This window comes from Sarcophilus harrisii, chromosome 6 (assembly GCF_902635505.1).
Source record: "Sarcophilus harrisii chromosome 6, mSarHar1.11, whole genome shotgun sequence".
NCBI classification, from domain to species: Eukaryota; Metazoa; Chordata; class Mammalia; order Dasyuromorphia; family Dasyuridae; genus Sarcophilus; species Sarcophilus harrisii.
In genome coordinates this window covers 67,414,787-67,434,485 of record NC_045431.1, presented here as the reverse complement: position 1 = coordinate 67,434,485, position 19,699 = coordinate 67,414,787, and the positions used below count along the sequence as shown (strand labels likewise).

The following is a 19,699-nucleotide window of genomic DNA, read 5'->3' as shown; positions in this document are numbered from 1 at the left end:
TTTTCCTGGTTCTTAGTGATTTCTCATATATGATATTCTTCTGCTTTCATGGCTTTGAACAAATGTTGCCTTCTGTGGAGAATGCTCTTCTAAATGAATTCAAAAAAATTTGGAAAGACGTATATGAACTGATAGAAGAACCATGAGATCATTGTACGCAGTAGCAACAATATTGTATGATGAGCAATTGTGAGTGAGTTAGCTCCTCTCAGCAATACAAAAATGCAAAACAGTTCCACAGGACTCGTGATATAAAAGATGCTATCCACTTCTAGAGAAAGTGGTAATAGAGACTAAATGTAGATTGAAGCATATGATTTTTCATTTAAATTTTTTTGGTGTGTGGTTTTGTTTTTGTTTTTGCTGAGGCAATTGGGGTTAAGTGATTTACCCAGGGTCACATAGTTGGAAGTGTTAAGTGTCTGAGGCCAGATTTGAACTCAGGTCCTCCTTCAGGGCTGGTGCTCTATCCACTGCATTAACAAGCTACCCCTTTGTTTTCTTTTAAAACATGACTTTTATGGAGCTGTTTTGCATGTTTCCCTCTACACACACACACATACACACACACACACACACACACACACACACAAACTTGAATACTTATTTATTATTCCTTTTCTCTTCCTCTCATGGAATGTAAACTCCTTGAGAGTAAGAATTGTTTCATTTTTATCTTTTTATTTTAGAATCTTTGAATGATAGATATTGAATGATAGATAGAATGATAGATAAATATTTCTGGAACTGAACTAGATCCACATATAAGAAATATTGGGTAATATGACTAATAGTAGCTTCAACTACTACTCTTCTTTCAAAAAAAATAGATTATTCAAATAAATGGTGATTATAGTGAATCTCTGTAATGTTACCTTGTCTTGATCCTCTATAACATAGAATCATCATTCAATGAAGGCATTCCTTCAAGAAGACAGGGAAATGGAATCAGTGCTCATTGTTTCCTGACATTCTAATGAGGCAAGAGTAAACCTTAGAGACTAATATACAAGACCAACTGGTTAAAAACTTCATTAGATTACCCTGGTGGAATTTCTGATGTCTTCAGGAAGGCTAAATGATAGAAGATTTATGATCAGATTCTTCAACAGGCTGTAGAGGCCTATTTTCTGTGGTTTGGGCTGAAGTCGGAGCTGTTTGCTTTAGATTACAACTGGGAGGAGAACAAAGCCTAAACCAGCTTGTGATCCTGATCCTGCCTACACAGTAAGGCAATCTCTTGACTTTCCCATGGGTGTGAGCACTCAGGCTGTCTGCGGGTAGAACCAGTATTTTCTTCTGAAAAGACCTTTGGATCTTATGAAGCACTTACCTGGTTCTTGTGCTTGGGAGCTCAGAGTATTATATTTGTTAGAGATGACTTGAACCTGAAAAGTTTTTAGAGCATATGTTATCAGTCCTTCTTCCATAAAAAGAATTCTCTGTAAAACATTATTTTATTGCTAATTGTTTAGTATTTGAGGAAATGGTTGGCCTGTAAGTCTGCATTCTCGTAGTCTTGATGGATAGGATCACAGATTGAAGGCAGGAAGGGTCTTAGAGTTCCAGGAGTCTTTTTTATAGGTAGGTAAGTGACATAGATAAGGAAGGAAGGCGAGCATATGGTAGCCCAGGTCTCCCTCTCCCAGAGCCAGTGCTCTTTCTTCTCTACCACATCCCTGTTTCCCTCAGGAATAAGCAATGGGCTACAACAGAACACCCTCTGACTACACAATTGCAAATCTGTTTAGGAGTTCCAGGGAGATCCTGGAGAAGCTGACAGGAACAAAAAGATTGGCACTCTCTCTTATTTGAGGGTATGGACAGCTCCTGGACCATTATCTCCCATCTTCTTTCGTTTTCTTTGTAAGCATCTAAAATAAAATACAAAGCTCAAAAAGATCATTTTGTTACAGTAGAAAGAGTCAAGGAGGATCCAGAAGGGCCAGTGGACTCTGTGAGGGAATGCCAAAAAATCTAACAGCAACTCACAACAGCAAACCATAAGGGTTAATTCATTCATCTCCCCAGTGGAATTCAGACTATCATTTTGAGATGTTACAGAAAGTAACAGCAGTTCAGGAAGAACTGGGTCACAAGCTTCCAGCTTCTTACCTGGAGATCTAAGAAGCAGAAACAGGACAATTAGTTTGAGGAAGAGCTTAGCTTCCATTCCAGGTTAATTCAGAGATCCAAACCCCTCTCTCCTGCCAATCTACACTTTTAATAGACATCAACTGGGGCAGCTGAAAGGCTGAGAAGAGAACATATGTAGGATGATGACCAAGATTCAGGTATTGTTTTGCATCAGGATCACGTTTCAACAAGTCAGTTTTTTAAAAGATTCTTGGATCACTCATTGTAGAAAATTCATGACTAGATTTTTTATTTATGAAAAGCAAACATCCTGGTTAAATCACAGAGTATAAAAGCATTTGCAAATGTCAAGAGAAGACCTGGTGTTAATACTGACTCCAGGCATGCTGATGTTTGAGATGTACCTGCACTATCGGGGTTTCTGCTAAATGGCTCTTCCTGAGAAGGGACAAGAACCATACGGTACAGAGACTCGGTGAGAGGGAAAAACCTCTCAAACTGAACAAAGACTTAATGGCAAAGCCCGGAGAACAAGTTCTTTGTCCCACATCCTTCTCAGAGAGTAGTGACTCTCATAACAAGATTTTTTTTAGACTTGCATAGTTTAAACTTCAAGAAATGATTAGTATTAATTGCTGAAAGGAATTCTTTCATATAATCTGGGCAAAGGTTTCACAGAAAATCCCAGATGAATGAAATCCTTGTCTTATGCCTTATTTGTTATATTGTCTGGTTTAGATTCAATATTTGATTAATATGAATTCCTGCAAGGACTTGTTTCATATATTGACTATGACTTAATTTTAAAGATTATTGTATATCACATGCACACACCCAATATATAGATCTATATCTTAGAGGGAGAAAGAGTCATAAAAACCTTGGGTCAAGTTCTGTCTGTGACAAATGCTATATGATTTGGGATAAATCACTTAAACACTCACTGTCCCAGATAATTGCCAATTAACTGTTAAAGAGAATTTTGTTACTGCAAGTTTCCCTAAAACAATGAAATCATGAAGTCTGGCTATGTTTTATGCATGCGTACATATACATTTACACTTATAATATATGTATAAATACATGTAATTTTATATAATACATATATATGTATGTATGTATGTGTAGGTTGATGTGTAATTTACATTCAAACTATTCCTAGGATGATTTGAATTAATTTAGAAGATGAACATAAAGTAAAATAGGAAAATAAGGTTATTACAAAATACAGCTATTATTACTTCTACCAATGTCATTTCATGGTAACATGCTAGTATAAGCAAAATTATGCTTCATCCTTGCCAAAGCAAGAAGCTGTGCCATTGACCAACTGGCCATTGATAGCCTTGCTTCTAGGGTTCTGACTTCTGTAACATTTCACCTAATATCATGTTTTGTCAAACCAATTAATTCTATTAAATAGGCATGTTTCTATAGATGGAATCATTCAAATTGAGGGACAAAATGCATTAGGGTCTTAGATTTAGAGCTAGAAGGGGTTTCAGAGGTCATTTAGCCCGTTCGCTAACATTTCATAAATGAGAAATTGGACTGAGAGGCTTGCCGGAGGTCACACATTAATTGGAAAAACCTGGATATTTTAATTCCATTGCTCTACTTGCAGATCTAATGATCTATCCATTTTACTGTTCTGTCTCTCTATCATTAAACATCATCCAAGCCTTTTAATTCTTATATTTATAGAACAATTCTTTTTCAAATACTACAAATTAAAGATTGTTATTAGTTTATATAGCAATTTATATTTTTGGATTATCTTTTCTCATAAATAAGTAGGAAAGTAAAATTGGGTAGGTAGAGCTTTTGTTGAGATGATTGAATAGCGAATTCCTCTTCCTTCCTATTCCTTTCCCTTTTCCCCTTTCCATTCCTTATCCTTTTCCCCTTCCCATTCCTTTTCACCTTTCCTTTTCTTTTCCCTTTTGCCTTTCCCTCCTTGGGTAATCTATTGGCCACCCCACTTTACAGGATTCATTTTATTGTTGCTAAACTTAATATGGATATCTAATAGATATATCCTATTGCAGCTCAGAATGTCCAAACTCAACAGATTTGTCAGCTTTCTCTGTCATTTGAATTATTAGTGATAGTGAATTTTCTGTGGGATTGGTCAGTGCACTGTAACCAAATTATCTGAAATCTTAATTATACAGTTCCCCAATCCCATTGAATTCAGGTTTATCATCAATGCTCAACTAGCATGGATTTTTATTAAGGACCTCCTAAATGCCATGTACTAGAATACAAAGTCAAAAATGAAAAATATATTTCATTGCTTTTCTAATGATGTACATTATCAGTATCCCAATGGTTTTAGCTGGGGACATTTTATGGGAAGACATACAAATTAGTATCCCATTCTAACAGATTGTTCTCTTGTTCTTTATAGGACTCTGAAACCAGTGAAATATTCATCCTTATAACAGTGTTGTATAGAGGAGTACAAGAAGAAAGCACCTGTAATTCTCAGTAAGTAAGGATTAATATCTATTCATTTTATTTCTCAATTTATGTTTATATCTTGATACTAGGGGGAGAAAAATAACATTTCCAGTATTTGCTTTTATTGTAGCATGCATTTATTGTGTCTAGGAGACATTAGAATTGTTGCTAGGTAGTACTTGTTGACTTTTCTGTAACTGAATGAAAATTATGTGCATGGAAACCTGGGCATATAAAGCTGTATCACAAAATCATTATATTATAGTACCTTTTATCAATCCCAAGTTTATTGACAGGACTTATTTGGTGATAGCTATATAGCAAAAAACCAGGGGCAGGGAAACTAGGGCTTTTCCCTGGCCACTAATAAATTTAAAAGTTGTCACATTTAGAAGGCTCACACATAATTCTAACACTTCTGTAAGGCATGAAGGAAACAAATAATGATTCAAATATGGGAAGGTGATGGTCAGAGCAAATCCCCAATGCCTCTTCTCTTCAAACTCATGGCTTAGCTTTTCTTTTTTTAATAAAGCTTTTTTATTTTCAAAATATATACACAGTTTTCAACATTCATCCTTGTAAAACCTTGTTTTGCAAAATGTTTCCCTCCCTTCCCCCACTTCCTCTCTTAGACAGCAAGTAATTTAATATTTGTTAAACATGTACAATTCTTCAATACATATTTCCACAATTATCATGTTGCATAAGAAAAATCAGATCAAAAAGAAAAAAATGAGAAAGAAAACAAAAAGCAAGGAAACAACAACAAAAAAGTGAAAATACTATGTTGGGCTTCACACTCAGCCCTCACATTCTCTCTCTAGGTACAGATAGCTCTCTCCTTCACAAGACCATTGGACTGGCCTGGATCAACTTGTTGAAAAGAGTCAAGTCCAATAGAATTGATCATCATATAATCTTGTTATTGCTGTGTAAAACTCATGGCTTTTTTAATCCTTTATATTCCATGTGTCAACAATTCTATATTATTTTCATATGATTAGTGATAGAGGTGATGAGGGGAGGGTTGGGGATGTGGACCACTTGGTATCCAAAGTACTTCATCCTATGGACTCTATGTAGTACAAAGAGAACCTAATTACCAAGTACAGTGATTTAAAATATATATGGTGTATATGTGAGAAGTTGATCTTGGCACTTCATTTCTGTGTGGATTCTAGTCATCATGTTCTAGGGGTTTTTGCTCCCTGGGTATTCTACCTTGTATTCCTTGTATTCTTTGGTTTTCTTCCCTTTCATACTCATCAGATTCTTCAGTCATACTAAGGAATAATTGACTAATGATTGATTAATGTGTAGTCTTTCCAAAAGACGTTTATGTTTTCCATAAAAGACATAGGTAAAATGATCAAGCTCTAGTTTGTTTTTGACCTTTAATTATTTAAATTTAAATGAAATTTAAATGTATAAATAAAAAAATTGATAGTAAATTTCACTGAGGTAAAATGGAAAAGGGACAGAGAAACTGGCACTTTCTAGTCTTTTAAAATCACACCATACAAGCACATGAAGCCCAGTCTTTTTTGTTTTATTTGGATTTTGTTTATATTAATGTACTGAAGTACTAAATTAAATATCTCAAGATGAAAAAGGAAAAAAAGTCTGCTTTTGTCTCAATTGTTTAGATGTTCCTGATGGAAGATTATGAGGGGAGGTGGATTGTGAATTATATGATTAATTTCACCGATTTTTCATTGTCCTTTGCATGTAAAAACAATCTAAATTAGCATTAAAGTTTATTTTCAATAAAATTACAATGGTGGAGTTATTTTTCTTAAATTAGCCTATCGATTTCAATAAATTTATGATGGAAAGAGCTATCTGCATCCAAAGAGAGAACTATAGAGACTGCGAATCAAAGCATAGTATTTTAACCCGGTTGTTGCTTGTTTGCTTATTTTTTTCTCACTTTTTTTACCCTTTTGATCTTATTTTTCTTGCACATTGTGACAAATATGAAAATATGTTTATAGGATTTGCATGTTTAACCTATATTGAATTGCTTGCTGTCTAGGGAAGGAAGAGGAAAAAATTTGAAATACAAGGTTTTACAAAGGTGAATGTTGAAAACTATCTTTGCAGGTATTTGGGAAAATAAAAGGCTACAATAAAAATTAAAATAAAATAATACTCATTTGAAGTAAACACATACCTACATCCATATATATATATATATATATATATATATATATATATATATATATATAAAGTTAGCTTGCCAAATGGAAAGGTTGTGGAAAAAGTACTTGTTACTTGAAGTTTTATATAAATAATTCTTTACTCCATCCTTGTAGAGGGCTGAAATGCATGAGTTCATGCACTGAGGTTGGACAACCAACCACTAAAGGCCAATTACCGATTGAACAATACTCTATAAGCATATGCTTGGAAAATGGCTCTTCCCACTATTCTGTGCTGGCTCGATAATTGGTGAATACAGAGAATTGTAGGAGGGACTAGGGGGTGGAATAAGACAAGCCAGAGTCACTTCTGGGCGGAGACAAAGAAGGAAGGTCCCGGAGATTCTGCTTCCATCCCATTCAATCCTACCTCTAAAGACCAAGAATAAAGACCAAGGACTTTTGCTTATCCTGACTCTGGCTGATTCTAAGGTATCCAGGGTGCTAATGCAGTCATCACACATCCTGACTTGAAATTCTTGCTCAAATTAATAATCTAAGATTTCTCATGATTTTGGAGAAGTCAGAAAATAAATCCAATAAATGCCTCTCCACTGAACCATAGACTTTTGAGAGTAAAAATGACATGAAAGATAATTTAGTCCTATTCTTTGTTACAAATGAAGAAACTGAGGCTCAAATTATTTCATCAAATTAAAATCACAGAATCTCAGAGTTGCAAAGAGCCTGGGAAGCCATCTAATCTAACTGATGCTTGAAAACCCAGCATGATATCTGACAAGCTCATTTGGCATTTGCTTAAAAAGGGGAAACCCACTGAGTCCCTAGACAGTCTTCATTAGACCCACTTTGGAATTGCTTAAGCTATTAAGTTGTTTTGCTTTTTATCAAGCTTAAATTTACCTCTTTACAACTCTGGCTCATTGTGAAACTAGGAACTTTGGTTAAAAGTAGAGCAAGCCCAATGCATCTACTCTGATAATTTCAAGTGTTTGAAGATGGTCTTCATGTTCTAAACATCCTAGTCCTTGAACTGATCCTCACAAGTATCCCATTACTAGTTAGTTAGAACTTGGGTCTCCTGGGTTTGTATCTGGTAATCTTTTGTGAACTAAACTTCCAAGCATTCCAACTTTACTGCAGAGAGTAGAACTCCATTAGGCTGACCACATTGTTTAAATGCCAAATGTACACTTGCCAATACATACATATATATATATATGTATATATATATATATATATATATATATATATATATATATAGAGAGAGAGAGAGAGAGAGAGAGAGAGAGAGAGAGAGAGAGAACGCTCACCCAAGGCAAGCACTCATAAAGTGGTCAGAAAAAAGTTCTCTCAACTTTAAAGTGGACTATGTGACATGGGAGACACTGGCACAGGACTGCCCAGCGTGGTGTGCCTTCAGCAGAGAAGATGATATGCTCTATGAGTTAAGCAGAATTGAATTAAGCCAAAAGAAATGTGAGATATGCAAAATTAGAGAAGCTACTCCAAATGTTAATAGGGATTATATATGTCTGACTTGTGGCAGAGCGTTCTAAGCAAACCAAGTATTGGTTTACCACAGTCAAACACACTCGATTCTATCATAGTTATGTAATTTTGATCCTTTTTGAATATGTACATCTAGTACTTTTTCTAGGATAAAGTACTTTGTCTAGACCAGATTCCAAAGTCTACTATAAGTTTTATGATTTATGTAGGGCTCTATATTTTCATTGTCATGTGTCAGAAACCAAGAGAGTCGGAGCCAACATAATCCTAAGACACCAGTGTGGATTTGGAATTGTGCTACCTTTTCTCCATTTTGGGAGCAAATTCTTAAGCATAAGAGTATTGACAGGAATAGGAAAAGAAAAATCAAAGACTATGTTTAAGAATATCACTTAAGAGTGGGAGGGATGGATGCTGAGGATTGGTCTTATATACTTGTTTTAAATCAATGTTAATTACTAATATCTAGCAGCATAGGAGACAGGATTCAGAGAGGGGAGTTGCCCCAAAGGTTTAAAAGTAGTTTTTAAGGAATTTTGGAAAATAGTGGATATGGTATGGTGATTGATAGGGTAAAAGACAAAGGAATGGAGTGAACTTTTGAAACTAAGACATATAGTCTAATAAACTATGAATTACATTCTATGGCTGTCTTTCTACTTGAATCAGTTGCTCATTCATTTAAGTCATGTCTGATTCTCTGTGGCCTCTTTTGGAGTTTTCTTGGCAAAGATACTGGGGTGGTTTGCCATTTCCTTCTGCAACTCTTTTTACACTTTAGAATAGTGAGGTAAACTCAGTTGGTTAACTGGTTAAGTGAGTCGCTCAGGATCACACAACTAGTAAGTATCTAATGAAGGATTTGAACTTGTGAAGATGAGTCTTCCTGACTTTGGGTTAGATAATTTTCAACTGCACCACCTAGCTGCCCTTACTGAATCAGTTATTAATTATGAATAAATCATACTTTTCAATGATTCAATGATTTCTTAGATTATTTATCCTTTATCTGTTTTATTGGCCAGTTGTTTTATAGATGAGATAAATTATGTTATCCTGTATTGTTTCATTCTTTTGGCTTTGTTTTTGGTAATTCTTGTTTTTCATCAAGTTGTTAATTTCTATATAATTCATTCTAATCTTCCAACAGTCTTGCTTGAGTGCGGTTTTGTAGATCACTTATGTGTGTTATAAATGCAAGTTTACCTCTGTGATGGAAAATGATATTAATAATAGCTCTAATTTGTATAATGTTTTAAGGTTTATAAAGTTCTTTTCAACAGATAATTCATTCAACAACCTTAGGAAATAAGGATTATTGTTATCTCCATTTTACAGATGAGGAAACAGAAATTAAGTAACTTGCTCAGAGTCACTCAGTGGTTCTGAAGCCATATTCAAACTTTGGTGTTCCTGATTCCAGGTCTAGGACTTTAACTATTTTACCACTTGACAATCTCCCTAAGGAGGAAAAAGTGAAAGAAATATCTGATTTATTAGAGAAGAATAAGGATACCTAGATAGACCAAAAAGAAGCAGTTCAGAAAAGAAAACCCATAAGAAAAATATTCCATGATGGTGAAGGAGAATCAGAAGAGTGCTATAAAGGCTAGCTATTAGAAGAAAGTGATTTCATCCAGTTTCTTAACAACTTAAAAAGCTAAAAACTCAAGTGGGAGAGGCCCCCATGACAGCTATATTTGTTCATTCTTTCTGAGCAATGGCTTTTTCACAATTTAGACACATCAATCAGAAAGAAGTCTTTCTTGTGTTCTTTAGGTTACTTCTAATTTATTCTTCTAAGTATGTGGTTATTATTTAGCATTCATAGAATTGGTTGTAAAGAAAACTGGTTTTGTGGTCAGAAGACTTGGATATAAAGCCTAACTCAGCTAACTCAGGATTAATTTGACCATGGAGGGAAAAAAGAAGAATGTGATTTTAAAAAGTAAAAGAAGAAAATCAGCTATACAAACTGTCTGAACCTTTAGAAGAAGACAAAGTATCCTATCTTCCATAAAACAATATAATGGATTCTTAAATTAGCAGGTCCAACATATAGCAGCACTGATCCTGTACAGAGCAGATGTGGATCATAAAGGTAGCCACATATTGATCAGCTGGCCCAGTTGCCTGATGATTGTTTCTGTGATGCAACAGAGAGCCACCTACTGACCGTTAACTACTAGTGCTCATAAAATAGCAAGTTTAGTGACTTGGAAATGAGACATTGCTTTCTTAGTATCCCAGTTTGGAAGTCAAGAAAGAACTTAGAGCAAATTTGGAATTATCTATCTAAAAGTCATAACATATGGGCTAACTGTCCACTTAACAGCCTAACTCAGTCTTAGCATATAAACCAGGATGCTATATTCTTTAAATCAATTCTTTTCTCTTCCCACCCCCATGACATTTTCCTATTCTTCCTCAAATACTCCTCAGTTATGTTTCTCCAAGGTGTCCTGCCTTAATCCTTCCTTAGCTGTGAAATGTCGCAGAACAATGAACAAGATTCATCCCTACTTGTTTACAAGTACCAACTTTATTGGATAACATCTGAACTACATGGCCATTCTCACAGAGGGAGAACACTGGAAAACAGGCCCATCTATTTGATTTGACTTTGGGTCCCTTTCTTTTGTGTCATAGCAGAAAACGAAGCTATAATTCATAATACTTCCAGAAGTTCTACTCTATCCAGACAATAGAAGCTCAAACCTAGATGATTCTTGGGTGTTAGGAGCTACATACTTTTCCTGAGATTGATAAAAGGAATTGTGCACATAAATCTAAAGTAGACTCCCTCTGGACTTGAATATACCAATCATGTGAGTCAGATGAGACTGAAAAGAGGGGTTAGTAGAATTCTTTGATAAGCAAGAGCTATTTTCATACATATTTATCAGCCACTTTACCTGTCTCTATTTGCATACTCTTCTTTCTCCTATGGGTGAAGGGGATCTAGCTGACTTGCATCCACTAAATTACACCTCACCTCACCAGAGCCCCTATCTCTAGGCAAAGGTTACTTTCATGAAGGCATTATTCACCCTCAAGTTCATATTTAAGTGTTTCTGTCCTTTTGTTTTGATAACAACCAGAGTTGTTCCATTTTCCTCTTCTTCCTAATGCTGTTTCCTAGTTCAAAGTGTACAATCTTGCATCTCTCCTCCAACATAACCCCACCTTCTAAAAGGCAAAAGCCAGAGAACAAAAGTGGGGAAAACAGTCTTTATGGCTTACAATTAAGCCAGTGAATATTTCATATGACTTGGTTTCCTTTTAATCTAAGCCAGATTTAAACAAAGTCTGAATCATTGCAGCCCTTGACTTGTTTAGCATTTTGGCTAAGATAACAAAAGTTAAAAACTTCAGGATGGGGTTCACATCGTTCTTTCTTCTGAATCTATTTGGTAGATATGATAGACCAAAATTTTCTTTCTCTACTAGGTCACCCTTCGTATCTACATATACATTTGAAATTTGTGATTTTAGATGATGGTACAATTTCAAGGAAAACAGTGAAGGAAAAGTGCCCAGCAAGGCTATGATATAATGTACAGAAAAGGAGATGCATCAAGATTTCAGGGAGGACTGGAAAAAGGCTTAAAATTATGAGGGAGGATATTGGGCCAAGGACCAATTTACTGATTCAGGAGTGACTATACATTCATTATGCAGCAGGTCACAGAAGGATACAGCATCTGAACCCAAGACAGTTATGTTCTCTTTGACAGGAAGGAGATCCAGAAGGAAGGAGGAGAAAATAAGTCATGATAATGATCAGTTTGGAGGTGAGAGGGAGGGTAACTAAAATAGCTTGTGCCAACAATTATATTTAATATTTGATAGTACAGAGGCCAGAGACTTAAAGGCAAATCAATTCTTTCTTTTATCCTCTTTTGTTGTTCTTTTCTTGAAGACAGTCCAAATTATTTTCCTCTTCAGTTTGTAAGTTCCTCTGGTGGGCACAGTATCCTAAGCTCTTGCCATCTAGTTATGGTGCTTTCTATAGAGCTGAATATATAATAGACAATGCAAAATAACTTCACTTAAAATGTAATTTGAGGTACTCCAAACCAAAAGATCATTTAAGTAGACTTAAATTATTTTTTTTATTGAGAAATGTTTCTTCTAGTAATCGTCTTAGATATTAATCTTACATGAAGGGAACTTTTTGGTTTTTTATCATTAAAACAGATGCATAGGTAATTTTCAACATTCACTCTTGTAAAATCTTGTGCTCCAAAATATTTTCCCTCCCTCACTCCTACTCTTTTCCCTAGATTGCAAGTAATCCAGTATATGTTAAACATGTGCAGTTCTTCTGTAGATATTTCTACAATTACCATGCTGCACGAGAAAAATCAAATCATAAAGGGAAAAAATGAGAAAGAAAACAAAATACAAGCCAACAATAATAATAAAAGTAAAAATGCTATATTGTGATCCACATTCAGTCCCCAGTACTCTCTCTAGGTTCAGATGGCTCTCTTTACCACAAAACCATTGGAACTGGCCTGAATTATTTCATTGTTGAAAAGAGCCACATTCATCAGAATTGATCATCTTGTATAATCTTGGTGTTGCCATGTACAATGTTCTCTTGTTTCTACTCGTTCCATGTAACATCAGTTCATGTAAGTCCAGACTTCTCTGAAATCATCCTGCTGATCATTTCTTATAGAACAATAATATTTCAGAACATTCATATACCATAACTTATTCGGCCATTCCCCAATTAATGGGCATCCATTCAACTTCCAGTTCCTTACCACTACAAAAAAGAGCTATTACATTTTTGCACATATGATTTCCTTTTCCTTTTTTATGATCTTTTGGGGAAACAGGCCCAGTAGAGATATTGCTGAATCAAAGGATATGCACAGTTTGATAGCTCTTTGGGCATAGTTACATATTGCTCTCCAGAATGGTTGGATTCATTCACAACTCCACCAACAATGCATCAGTATTCCAGTTTTCCTGCATCCCCTCCAACATTCATTATTATCTTTTCCTGTCATTCTAGCCAATCTGAGAGGTATGTAGTGGTAACTCAGAGTTGTTTTAATTTACATTTCTCTGATCAATAGTGATTTAGAACATTTTTTCATATGATAGAAATGGTTTAAATTTTTTCACCTGAAAATTGTCTGTTCATATCCTTTGACCATTTACCAATTGGAAAATGACTTCTAATCTTATAAATTTGAGTCAGTTCTCTATATCTTTTAGAAATGAAGCCTTTATCAGAACCTTTGAATGTAAGCATTTTCCCCAGTTTATTGCTTCCATTAAGGAAACTTTTAAGAGCATAACACAACCATATTTTAGGGAAAGAAACTAATTCTTAGAGATGAGAAATGATTTGCTGAAGGGAGTTTGTTGTACTGTAGAAAGTCCTGGATTTAGGAAAACTGAGAAAGCAAAATCAGAAATTACTACTATATTGTGACTCTCCCATCTGGGCAGGACACTTTACTTTTTTCAGCCTCATCTTCCTTATCTGTCAAATATTTATAACTATAGCATCTAACTTATAGGGCTGCTATTAAAGATCAAATGTGATAATGTCAATTTGCAAATCTATAAAGGAATCAGGATCCTGGACTAATTGTTCTTTCCATTAAACCCCAATTTCCCCTTTTTCTTTTATAGATCTTCCTCCTCATAGGAGTCTCTCACTTTTGCTTCCCCCTGGGGCCCATTGTATCCAATATTTCTTTTCCCAAGGGAAGCTCTTATTTCCCTTTCTTCATGTCTGCCTTTCTGCCTTCTTTCAATATCTTCTCCCCACAATATTCATTATGATAACGTGCTCTTGGTGGTGTCCTTCCTTGTGTTCTCTGGTCATATTCATCTCTGCAAATCAGAGGACTTTCTTATCAGAAAAGTCTCTAAAATTTATAATTAGTGTTGTTCAATCCAAATCTTGATGACCCCAGATAGGGTTTCCTTGGCAAAGAGTGGCTTGCCATTTCCTTCCCCAGTGAATCAGACATATTGAGGTAAAGTGACTTGCCTTGTCTAGAGTCACTCAGCTAGTAAGTGTCTAAGGCCATTTTGAACTCAGGTTTTCCTGACTTGTTCTCATGCTCTATCCACTGAAGGACCTAACTGTTTCTACTTTATGATTTGGGATGGCTTAAATAGATTCAGGCTTCCTATAGGACTAGCAAAATACAATAGAAAGGACCCTAGATTGGAAGTCAATAAGCCCAAGTTGTAAATTTTCTCTGCAAATATATCTCATTAAGGAGAAATAGTTGACATTCTCCCAGGATAAGCCATTAACATACCTACAAAAAGTAAACCCTTTTTGCTCTCCAGAGGACTATAAAAAAGTAATCAAAGGGGGAATAGACAAGGATGGGGTCAGTAACTCTACATATAAATGACTATTTAAGTCCCATATTAGAAAATACATTTTCTCAGGATAGAGGTTCAAATTGTTTCTTTATGTAATTTTTTTTTCTTTAACAATATGACTGCCAGAAAAAAAACACACTTGAGTAGATGAAGTGGTGGTCCACTTTTCCCTTTTCTTTATAAGGTCATATATTCAGATCTTGGGAGGACCTTCAATAAGAGTGTGCTGGATGCAACTCCTCTTGATGATTAATTGTTAAATTTTCATTGTGAGCATTTACACCTCAAAAATCAGCTAATGCTATAAATGATGGTTTATTATTTCTGTTCATTGTCCTTACTTAAGAAAGTGATGGAGGAAATGCTAAAGATGTCAATTAAGCTTAAAAGTATGTCTGAGTTTTTGGAGAGCTGCTTGTTAAATATTTATCAGACCCTCTTGGTTTTAGGGATTATTTTCTCATTTAATAGAAGAGGAGATAAGTTAAGAGATGGGTAGCAAGTAAGAGAGCCAGGATTTGATCCAAAGGTCCTCCTCCTCCATATTACCAACCTAGCATTCTTTCTCCAATACTCATCAATCTCTCACCCAGCTGTGTTTCCTTTTGGGTGATGTCAGAGCCTATTTGTGTTTATCATGGGATTTCTTACCTGCTGTTTCATTAATGAATAACTAGCTATTTCCTTTGCTTTACTCCCAGCACAGATTTGAGGAAGTGACAGCAGAGTGTCGCATTAAGGAGAAAAAGGGACAAGGGAAGCTGTAAATCCCCAAAGGAATCAAGACAGAAATGATTTCACCATAGTAGGCAGTGTGGGGAAGACTTCATTATCTCTCATGCTATGTTCCTTTCAGATACCACAGGGACTTTTTATGGCCTTCTGCAGAGACCTAAAGTAAGATTACATGGGGCCCTCATCTACATTTAGTTTTAGAACATCATCATAAAGCATTCCAGAGATAAAATTTTTAATTAAATTCTTTATCTTCATTTGAAAAATGTAACTCTCAAAAGGAAATTGACAGGGTATCATCCAAAACCCTAAGATGATACAGTCAATACTAATTAGGACATGAAATGGATCAGTATGTGGAATTCCTTCGGCTTGGTGAATTAAGAGCTGTGATGTCTACATTAGAAATGTCCTAGAGATGCAATTTACAAATCAAAGCTCTTGCCTGACTTGTGCTGCAGCATATGGTGCTTAAGTGAGTGATGGGGCTTATTGGAGAATGATGGCAAGGGTTCATGGGGATTCTCATCCGTTTTCACTGCTGACCCAGCAACTCATGTTCCCTTGTTCTCTCTGTGTTTGTTTGTGAGTGTGTGTGTGTATAGAGAGAATAACCAATAGATACATTGAGATTCTTCATGCGGATCTTTGCTTGAAATAGGCACAGGGAGGGCTGCTGTAAATCACAAGCTTCGAATGGGCAGTTTATTTGAATAACAGTATCAACCAAAACTGGCATCTTAAGTACAGACAATAGAACTGTGTCCTTAACTCTGCTGCCCTGAAATCACCAGCAAAGGTATTTTAAAATCTCTCTGAATCCAAGGATTTCTATGAAGGAAAGTAAAATGAACTGCTGGCTGGCAGTTTTCTATTCTTCCTGCCATATCTGTATGATAGCTTAAAAAATGTTTAAAGGCTGAGACCAGGTTGAAAGAAGGATTTATTAAGTAAGAGGGATGCGAAAGGTATTCACAGGGCTTTCTGAATCTTCTTTGTCCCAATAAGCCCTTTCTGTGTATTCTAATTGTGCAGAGGGCCTTGATTAGTGTCAGAGGCAGGCTGGTGGATCCAAGGTGCTACCTGGTATGGCAGAGGGGCTGTTGTGAGTTGTGAGTCTGGTGCTTTTGTTTGCAACTTGGGCAATTCCATCCAATTTAAAATACATTTAGCAATTGCCTTGGGTATAGGAGGCATCTGGGGAAGTTACTTCTCTCCTTTGTACCTCTTTTAATTAAGAAAAAAGAGGGGGGGGAAGAGGCAGCTGGCCTAGATTCAATTCAATTTAGTAAGCATTTATTAAATACCTATGTATTAGATCATGGACTAGGCACTGGGTATCACAAGAGAAAATGCAAGAAACCTTTTTTTTTTTTTTTTTTTGCCCATGATGACTTTCCAGAGGTAAACTATAGGGAAACTTCTATTCCTGAAAGTTTATAGCTTTGGGTTTAAATGAAATATCATAACAACAATAAGAATTTTGAGGTAAAATTGGAATTACTAATTGAGAAATTCAGTAGAAATGCTAAGTGGTGCAGTAGATATAGTGCCAGTTCCAGAGTCAGAAAGCTCTGAATTCATTTGTGGTCTCATACCTATTAATTGTATGGCACAGGGCAAATCACTTAATCTTGTTTGCCTCAGTTTCCTCATCCATAAAATGGGCTGGAGAAGGAAATGCCCCTCTCCTGTAGTTTTGCCAAGAAAACTTCACATGGAGTCTTAAAAAATCAGATGTGACTGAAATGACTAATAACATTTACTCTGTTCAATGGCTAGCAAAAATCCTATCTGCTGACTCCCTAATCATGGTTGTTTTCTAACCACTATTTGCCAATATGAAACCCTGTTCCCTTGTTACTACTCCCCATACACTTATGCCTGTTCAGCTCAACCTTCCTGCTCCCCAATCCTTGTGCCTTACTGTTTTAGCTGGAATTTTCACTCCAATATGTGACTTAAAATTCCCCTCCTAGAATCTTCTCATGCTCTTTTCATCTTCTGATATTCAAAGAAATCTTATTTTTCCTTCAAGATATCATACTTCTTTCTATCTTCTCCAAGACTCCTTCCTTGTCCTTCTGCCATTCATGGCCTGTCTGCCTCAGCTAGGGGACACGCCTTTATCCAATTTCTTTATTGTCCTACTCCTGAACCATTGAACATAATAGAAAAAAATCATGCAGTGGACCTTGAGCTAGGTCTGTCAACATATTTGTTAGCCTACTTCAGAAAGACCCTCATTGTTTAATGGAAATCCTGTGATTTATCTCTGATTGAATTTTGATTTTGCCCACAGCAGTGCTGATTACTTTTTTCCATAATTCTCAACATAAGGCAGATTTAACCTACTTTTTCCTCTACACTACTGCTTCTAGATCTTCCCTTTGTCACACCCTGCCAATCACTTACCAGTAACTGAGTCATTTTCCTTTTTTTCTGTAACATTTGGCTCATCCCATCTCAGACAGCAATATTATATTCATGGTGATGTTTCCTCCAATGTCAAGCATCCGTGGTTTAAGAGCAACGCAGAGGAAAGAGAAGATGTGCAAAAGATTCAGGAGTGGAAGACAAGACCTTGATGAACTGGTTAACTCCAGAGACAAAGGGGCAGATAGGTAGTTCAATGGTTAGAATGCCAAGTCTGGAGTCAGGAGGACTTGAGTTCAAATCTGGCCTCACACATTTACTAGCTGTGTGACCCTGGGCAAGTCACTTAACTCTGTTTGTCTCATTTTCCTCATCTATAGAATGAGCCAGAAAAGGAAATGGCCAACTATTCCAATATCTTTGCCCAGAAGAACCCAAAAGGGATCGTGAGGAGTTGTTCACAAATGTAATGACTTAACAACAGTAAAGTCAAAGGAGAGAAAATGAAGTAAAAAAAACAAGTGATATTGGGAGGGTAGGAAAGGAGAGAGGAATTGAAATTCACAGTGAAAATGAAGAGCAGGTTTAGGAAAACATGAGAAAGGATAAATAGAGCTAGTTCTTGAAGGAGATGAAGAAATGGGATTAAGGTAACAAATAAATGGATCACATCATCTTCTGATATGCTCTTCCACCCCCAATCCCACACCATCTTGTTTCTTATAGCATTTGCTCTCAAGCATTACTTTGCTGAGATCAAAACCATCCATCATGAGCTTCTCTTCTCTACTCCACAACTCACAACTTAGTTAATCTTCACCAATTTGCCTTTGATCTAGTGTCAAAGAGTGAATTGACCCTAAACTAACCCTAACCTAAACTAACCCTAACCCTCCATTCATTTCTTTGATCCCATTTCTTCTTATTTCTTCTAAGGAGTAAGTCTCATCTGTCTTCCTCAACCTATCTCGTACTCTCCCCTTCCCTCTCCCTGAGCTTCCTTTCTGTCTGCAAAAATATTTATATTTGTCACAGTCTTATGCATGTATGCTCACACACACATTCTCTCATTCCTACCATATCCTTAAACGATCATCTCCCATCTCTTCTGTTTAACTTCAGTTTCACTGATTCTACCTCCTTATTACCTTATCACTTAAAGTACTTGCAAATTGACTCCTGATCATGCACTCTCCTCAAATGTTCCTTTTGTGGATACCAAGGTGTATTTAATGACTAAATCTCAACCTTTATCCTTCTTGAATTTTTTTCAGCTTTTGCTGTTGTTGCTATTTCTCCTCTGACCCCACTGCTCTACTGAACCTGCTTTCTAAAGTTATAAAATATTTCTTACTTAAGCTAGTCTTTTTTGATAATCTTTTTCCTGATCTCATCATTTCTGTCTAAAAAGCTTTTGGTATTTATCAAGTGGTCTCTCTCTTGAAGAGTCTTTCCTTAGCTGGCTTCTGAGATAATTTTCTATCCTGTTTCTCCTTCTGCTCATCAGTGTCATTAATCACTTTTGTTATCCACCACAATTCAGTATTCTTTGAAACCTGAGAATGTTCCAAGACTCTATATTGTTTTTCTACATTCTCATTAACAGTAGGTCCCAGGCCAGTTCCAAGAGGATGTTTGGGTCCTGATGGACTTAGAATTTATATAAATAGTAATCATTTCTGTTTTGACCCAAAACCCTGAGAGTCTTTCCCTCTCAGAGTTAACTTTTTGGTTTTTTTTTTTCCTATTTTGATCAGTTGATAGACTTTTATTTGCCTCCATTTCTACTTAGCCATAATCACGGAATAGGTATGGCTTCACTCAAACTGACACCCTATCTTAGTTCAAAAGCTAACCTCTTCCATTGCATCTGGCCATTCCATTGGCCACTGAACCCAGAGTCTCTGGAGGGGAAAGTGAGGCAGATGACCTTGCACAGACCTCCCTCACTTAAATCTAATTCTCTTGTATGTCATGGTCCT

At 36.0% G+C, this 19,699-nt stretch overlaps 1 protein-coding gene across 3 annotated transcripts in view; it reads left to right on the top strand.

Annotated features, from left to right (window-relative positions):
• INPP4B (inositol polyphosphate-4-phosphatase type II B) overlaps nt 1–19,699 on the top strand; it is a 767,278-nt gene that overhangs the window by 238,044 nt on the left and 509,535 nt on the right. For all 3 annotated transcript variants that reach the window (XM_031943193.1, XM_031943195.1, XM_031943194.1), the window contains exon 2: nt 4,508–4,587. The gene's annotated coding sequence lies outside the window, so the exon portion shown is untranslated. The remainder of the gene's footprint in view (nt 1–4,507; nt 4,588–19,699) is intronic.